Genomic DNA, 7,914 nt, shown 5'->3' with positions numbered 1-7,914 from the left:
AAATAGATGAAAAAAAGAAGCACGAAAAGAGAGCGAAAAGATGATGATGATGAAGATGGTGATGATGATGAGAAGTAAAGGTAAGAAGGAGAAAAAGTGTCGAGATTATTTGTCTTCTTTTCTATCTATTTTTCACTTTTCTCTTCTTTTTTTCTCTTCTCTTCAATTTCCATTTTCTTCCTCATCTTCATACCTTCTGTCTATTTTCATGTCTTTTTCCTCATTTTACCTTTTTTTATGTTCTTCATCTTCTTAGAGAGACTCCATGAAACGCGTGAATTTTTCCTTCTCTTCAAAAGGAACCCAAAAACGCGTCGTTTTTTTTCCTTAAGTAAACGGGAAACCATCGATCATGTAACCGTTACCTTTGGCCGTGTGACACAAGAGATGAGAATGATGAGAGATGATAAAGAGATGACTTTAAACGTATGTTTGTTGTTGTTGATCATCATCATTATAATCATCTTTATCATGTTTGTTATGCTAAACTGGAATGACAAAAATACAAGACAAATCAAGTCAACTTAAAATTAATTTTCCATTCAAATTTTCAATTGCAAAGTCCATTGTTCAGATACTTAACCTTTTTCACAATTGATTAACATTTAATGTAAATTGCTCTGATTAATGACCTTTAAGGTGGACCATTGACCCATAGACTTGACAAAATACATGAAAAGGACTTGAATTATGTTTACCTTTTTTACAGTTGACTTTACAATTGACTTTGAAAATTGACTTGGCATTCATCATTCACTAATTGTTAATCACTATTAGAGTTACCTGTTGAATTGGGTGAAACAGTTCAAGGTTAATTGGTTTATTAATTATAATCTTGAAGAGATATTCAAATGATAATTACATTCAATCATTAAACTGGCTCTCAGTTAATGATGATAATTAAAAGGTTTAATAGTTGATATTTAAAGTTGAAGAAGACAAAAAATTGTCATTCAACAATTATTTATCGCAAATAAACCATTTAATTAATGTTTTTGACTAAAAAAATTTACTAATCATTACGTTGTGTCATTTAACCTTAAATCAATTCAAAGTCTAATTTGATTTGTTTCATGTCTTAAAGGTTTGTTATTGATCAAATGATACAATTTGTAAATTGCTAAAGTGCAATTTGTCCTTGCAATGAACACAAGAAACCATTGAAAGTTGAACATTAATGCAAAAACTTTATGTTTAACAAGAAACTGAAATCTTTCAGAAAAAAGTCAATAATTGCAATTGCAATGGTAATGATAATAATGGAAAGTTAAATGATGATTATAACGATGATATTCATGTAATGATAATAATATTTTAATGTATAATTATCGTTATTTAGAGGGAAAAAAGCCAAGTAAATAAAGGTAAAACTTGAAATTATCAAATTGTTGCAAACAATTGTTATCATTGAGTTGGGTAAAATGATAATTTCAAGTTTTGTTTCACCTTCTTCTTCTAGTAACTAATCAGAATGCAAAATGAAATGGCGTTTTAATCATTCACGATTTTTAAATTTATCAAATGATCAAATTGTCTAATAATTGGAGATGAAATAAAGAAAAATTAAAGATGAGAAAAAAAACGCTTCAAACGATTCAATTGAATTGAAGTGAACAAATACAGAGAGATGATGAAGATGATGAGAAAAGTGCAAAAAAATTTCAGGTAAAAGTGGATTCACTGTAAACATTTGATATGTTACTCGAGGTGAAAGTCATTTTAGGTTTAAATTTTTCTGTCTTTAGCCTAACAGAAGTTGATGTTGGGAAATTTAAGGATTGTGATGACAATGAATTAGGAAGATTAAGATTAATATGAAGATGAAGATTTTGCGTGAAAATTGGCTTCATTACCTACATTGCTTTGAAGGACTGGACTTGCTTTGGAGCAAAAATATTGTCTTTGGTCTAACAGGACGCTCTTGCTCATAAGCTGAAAATGTGATTATCATGACAGAGATGAAATAAGAATAGTTTCATGGTCTCAATGATCTCAATGCAAAGCAAGTGACTCTCTTAGGTTGAAGTGTTGGTCTAGGTTGGCCTAGACCAACACTGTCGAGAGAGTAAAAATACCACTCTGTTGAGAGTAAAAATATTCATAAGAAAAAAATATTGTCTTCGGTCTAACAGGACGCTCTTGACCAAGATCATATCATCGGATTACTTCATCTAATTCATGATGCTAATTGTCATGACAGAGATGAAGAGCATGATGAAATTGGATAGCTTCATGGTTTCAATGATTTCATTGTCGAATTGGATTAAAAGCTGATTGAAAATTTGATCAAGATATGGCTAAAATGAATGTAAAATGGGTCGACTAAATGTCTAGTTTTGATGCAAGGCATGTGACTCTCTTGGGTTGAAGTGTTGGTCTAGGTCTAGACTCTGTTGAGGGTAAAATAATTTATAAGAAAAAAAAATTTCGATTTCAGAGAAAAGTTTGAGAATTAAAATATGATAATGAAAAGATGATGTTGTTGATGATGAGAGTGAGAGTGAGAGTCTTGGGCGCACCTTGTTCAGGTAAGAGATAAGAATAAGTGAAATTTTGTTTGCTGGCCACAAAATAAATACAATTATTATGTATTATTCGAGTCAATTTTTTCTTCTTCTTTTTTCTCCTTTTTCATCATCATAATCATCCATTACTATTAACATCTTCTCCCTCATCATCATCATCATCTTTGTACAATGACCAAACTGCATACAGAATCACACTTATTTCTCATGCTTTTCATTTTAATTCGTCCAATTTAAAGGCAAACAACATTTTCTTTCAACTATTTTCACTTTGTTTTTCTTTCTTTGCTTTTGTTTTAAGACTAAAGATGAGGCTAAGGTTAGGAAGATGATGATGATGATCAAGCTGAACTTTGGTGGGATAAGCCTGGAGCATTCAGCATCTCTCTCTCTCATAATTACCCTCAAGCCCCCTCAACAAATGGCAGTAAAAAAAAGTACAACTGTTAGCAAAAAAAGATGAAAATAAGTTGAGGCAAATGTTGAGAGAGTTAATTTGTGTATAGTTACTCTATAATTTTGTCATTGGAAAAGATTTTTTTTTCTCTCTTCCAAATTTTCTTGACTCACTCATCTTCCAGTGTGAGTGTGTCTTTAATCATAAGGTATCATCAGGAGAGAGAGAGAGAGAGAGTAAAGATGAAGAAAAAGTTTCAAATAAAATATCATCACACAGCAACATAATTCAAATGATAATGAAGATGAGAAGAACGATCAGAATGGAGAAGAGAAGAGAAAAAAAATCTCAAATTATCATTCACTTTCAGGTATTTTGACTTATCCAACCACCAGCATCATTCATACCTTCATCCTCATCTTGCAATTTTCAAGTCATTTTCAAAATCTTTTGTGTTTTCACTGAATTTTAAGCAAAAAATGAAAATCGTTGTTTACCTTTTTCATCGTAATTTTGTATTGCAACCATTGATACAGTTTTTTTGCATTACCAATGACATTTGGCAAACAATTTTCATCTTAAATTGCTATCAATTTTGAGGCTGAAAAAAAAGGTGCGACTCATTATTTACTCTTTGGATGATTGTTTGATTCAGTGTCGTTATTATTGGCTTTTAATGGTTTTTCATGCTAATTGTTAATGCAATAAGCGTAAACGGATTTGAACAAAAATGATCATGAACAAGATAAAACGATCATCAGAATCATCAAATGATAATAAAAAATGGATGATGAAAAATAAAGTCAGAATTGCTTTGAGGCTTTGGAAACATGTTTAACCTTTGAATTTGTCATTTTCAATTCACTTGCATTTCAAGTTAACTTATTTTGCTCAAACAAATCAATTAATTAGCTAATTATATTGAAACAATAATCAATCAAAAGGAACAATTTAAAGGAATGAAAAAAAGATACAAAAAACGATCAAACCTAAGCATTAACCTTCGTTGGTTTCAAAGACAAGTTTACATTGTATTTGTCATAACCTTAGATTGTTATTTTGATTACAATTGGAAGAAAAAATTAGCAAAATTTCAAGATTTTCATGGAAAAGGTTTCATCAAAAATCAGAGTGAAAATGAAAAGTGAAACAAGATCAAGAAATAGATTAACAGTTCACCATTTATCCCAATTTGATTGGTAATTCATCATCACAATTGTTTAAATTATTGTTTTTACTCTCTCTTAATCATTATCATTAACCTGTTAACCATTTTCATATTAAAAATTATCACAGACCTTTGAAATTATATCATTTTACATGAAAATCATCAACCTTAAGGGTATAATTTGAATCTGGACTCATTTTTTTTCATCTCAACTTAAAACGTTTTTTGCAAAAAAACAAAATTTGTCCACAATCATCATCATCATCAGTTTACCTCTTGTATTGCTTATTCAATTTAACCTTAGGGCTTGAAATTGAATGTAGAATTGGACAAATAAAATTCAAATTATTATTAGTATTATTATGATATTAACCACATTTGTAAAAGATTCACACAAGTTAAATATTAATAACATTGGGGAAGAAAAAATGAAATCAAAAACGATTAGATGTTCACTTTTTGTCTTGCTTGATATTTTAAGTTATTTAGCTTTTTTTTTCTTGCGCTCTTTCATGTTTTATAGTTGTAATTGCATTCAATTCATTTGGGTTGCTATTTAAACTGATTTAAATGCAACATTTAACTTGAAATTTTTAACTTAACTAACTAAACAATTTATCTTGTAAAAAGTCAACAGCTTTGTTGTAAGTCAATGCAGTTTGCCTCCTTATTTTTGCCTCTCCAACTCGCAGTAAATGCATAATTAAAATTTAAAGTCATTTTTTTGCTCATCATTATCATCACTGGTTAGTATTAGCAATATTAGTATTTACTGGAGCTATTTATCACTGGTTATTAATATAATTAGGAGGGCTTCAAAGGATAACATGATACATGAATTGGAAAGGGACAGGTTTGACAAAAATGTTGATTTCCTTGGTTTGCTTTGATTTTTGTTTGCTTTCGTTTAATCAATTTCATTTGCCATCATATCCATTTGGTTAATATTGTTACAACAGGTACTGAATTGGAATTTAAATTGAGTTGAATTAAGGTAAATGTTAACACTGTTTAAATTTTGAGTAGAGTTCAAAATTATGATTGGCGCTGATTTGACAGGTTGGTGGAGAAGGAAATAATATTGTTAAAATGTTATCTTTTTCTTGTTCAATGTAAGTTGTTCATGTTGCTGGTGATGATGAAGATGATAATGATGATCATAGTGATGACGGTGATGCAAGATGCTGCCAGGTTTTTTACATTACTGTTTGCATAACATGATTTGCTGATGAGATGAGTGTTAATCGTTTGGTTGGCAGCAAACAAACATCATATAGTTTAAATGTTGACGGAGATTAATCTTATAACAATATTGGATATACAAAACACAAGTGCCAGTAAAGCTCGGATCAGAGTCCTACTGACTTAATAAGTAAATTAATCACTATAACTTGAAAAAAATACCAAAGGAAGAGGAATCTCGAAGTTTTGTATTAAATTGTTCCCTTTCGATTTCAACCAAATAAAAGAAACATGGAAATTTGAAATTTGATTCCTTCCTTCCTTTTGATTGATGTGAGCGAGCCATCTTTTTGAGCGACTACTTCATCAGCGGTAAAGAAATACAGAAACCTTGTTTGAGTCAGGAAAACCGAAATTGAATTTTTGGAATTGAAAGCCAAATTTCGAATCAATTTTGTTACTTTTGCAGGTTAGGAGTCAACACTTTGATAGATTTAATTGCCATTTTCTGTAATCGTTTATCCAGCACTTGTAATTTTCGATAATCCATAAAATAAGATTGATTGGATCAATTTTATCCATTGCCAAGATTGAACTTCAATAATAGGCATTCAAGGGTTAAACAGATTCGGACGCTTCATGGTATTTGTTGATGTTTGTCAGGTTGGATTGATGAAGGAATATTGAACCATTAAAACGAAATTTGTTGATATCGAGTTTCTTGTTGATCCCTTAAAGAGCAGTTGAAAAAAGAGATTCACCAACAAAGATATCCATTGTTTTTTGGAAGTAACTGGTTCCACTTCTTCATGCTGCTTCATCTGACTAGGAAAACCCTTTTCTCCTTTGCATTTAGATTTTTGTGGCTTTAGTTGCGGATGAGGTTCTTTGTGTTTGCTGTTGGCGAGTCACCATGGATCTTGACATTCATTCAAGACTCCTTCATTGAGAAAACCAAAGACAAAAAGGAGAGGAAATTGCTGAAATTTTTTGTAACATTTATCCAAATTATAAATATATTTTAGTGTGAGTGTTTTTTTGTTTTGAATGCATTTTTATTGGCATTTGTCTCTCTTTTTGTCAGTCGGGTCTTTTTCCTTCGCTTTATACAATCTTTTTCAACAAATTTTGACAAAAGTTTGCTGAGTTGGCAACTTTTTTTGTTTTCAAATGAAACGTTGCTTGATGGATAAGTGACTACATTTTTGGAAAATTTATGTACACGATAAATACAAGATTAAGTTTTTTTCATCATCATCACCATCTCCTTTTTGCTCTCCTTGCTCCTTGGTCTTTACATCAGAATGGGAATCAGAAAACAATCAGACAACAGAAATAGAATATCATCTGAATCTGTAAAATGGATGAAATAAGAAAAAGGAGAAAAAAGAAAAGAAAAGATCAGATAAATGATGAAAAGAAGAGGAATTGTTAAACAAAAATAAGTTAAAGATGATGAAAAGGAAGCTCAGAATGAAAAGAAAAGATGGCAAAAAAAGAGTTTATCCTCTTCATTCTTATTCTTCATCTTTGTCAAGAGAAACAAGAGAAATGAGGGGAAAATGAGACAGAAATAGACAAAGATGCAAGAGAAATGATAAATTTTGATAAAATATCATGAAACATTTGGATACATTACAGTAAGGTAAGCCTGAAAATGTAAAGATGCTTTGAGGATCAACAGTTAAAGTATTTGAATGCCAATTAGCAGCACAACATTGACCAGGTTACTACCAACAATTATGATTGACTAATTAACAAATACCCAGCTCAGCATAACTGTTAAACACAAATAATCTGTCCAGCTTGGTAAGAAGCACATGGTTGGCCACACGTAAATAGATCTCCATTTTGCTAGATTCACCATCATTTCCATTAGAACATCCTAATTGAATTATGTAAAGTAATGAGATTTGTTTGCACCACTTGCTTCATCTTCTGCCCAAACCATTCCTTGAAGACTGAAAAACAATTAAAATAATAAATTAATTAACAAGTTGAAACAAAACCTGATGAAAGAGGCGGTCTCAAGCTAAAGATATTAATCATCTTTTCAATTCAAAATAATGTTAGACACTGATACTTGGTATCTTTAAGGCTACTTACATTAGTTAATAATCAGCAATATGAAATAATTGAAACCACTGATTGTCACAATTGAACAGAAGAAAAAGATTAGTAATTTGACGATTAACTTGCAAAGTTTGTCTGACTCTAACAAGAGAAAAATGTTGGTCATTGATTTGAATAAGATCTGATACTATAAGGCAATACTTGTTGATCTTGAGTGTCTTTAATATTTCAAAGAATTTTACAAAATTTGTTGATTTAATTCTGTTAATTTACCAACTGCAGCCCTCAATAAATTCACCTAAATTGCCATTTATTATACTTCATTTGTCAATATTTAATTAAACAATTGCATCAAGTGTTTACCCTTTAGATACTATCCGATATCCTGTCTTTAGTCTCTTTTCTTTCTGTTGATATCTAAATATCGATAGATAATACTCATCAACCAGATTAATTTTTCTCTTTCTTTTTTCTTTCCTCCCTTACTCATTGTCTTTCTTTTAATCAATCTTAATTAACTCTGTCTTTGTCTCTGTCTGTAATTTGGGTTAAGTTAGATCACAGATGGC

At 30.5% G+C, this 7,914-nt stretch overlaps 1 long non-coding RNA gene across 1 annotated transcript; it reads right to left on the bottom strand.

The window, feature by feature from the left end:
* Positions 1-4,415: 4,415 nt before the first annotated feature.
* Positions 4,416-7,706, bottom strand: LOC107367400 (uncharacterized). Its single transcript, XR_001569884.3, has 3 exons — positions 7,379-7,706; positions 6,912-7,233; positions 4,416-6,625 (listed from the first exon to the last, which is right to left on the bottom strand). It is a non-coding gene; the product is annotated as an uncharacterized LOC107367400 (long non-coding RNA).
* Positions 7,707-7,914: the final 208 nt, after the last annotated feature.

The sequence above is a fragment of the Tetranychus urticae genome, chromosome 1 (genome assembly GCF_039701765.1).
Source record: "Tetranychus urticae isolate SD_2017Ah chromosome 1, NJAU_TeUrti_SD_1.0, whole genome shotgun sequence".
Classification (NCBI taxonomy): domain Eukaryota; kingdom Metazoa; phylum Arthropoda; class Arachnida; order Trombidiformes; family Tetranychidae; genus Tetranychus; species Tetranychus urticae.
Note: the sequence above shows the minus strand (reverse complement) of the source record. Positions and strands in the feature narration are given on the sequence as shown.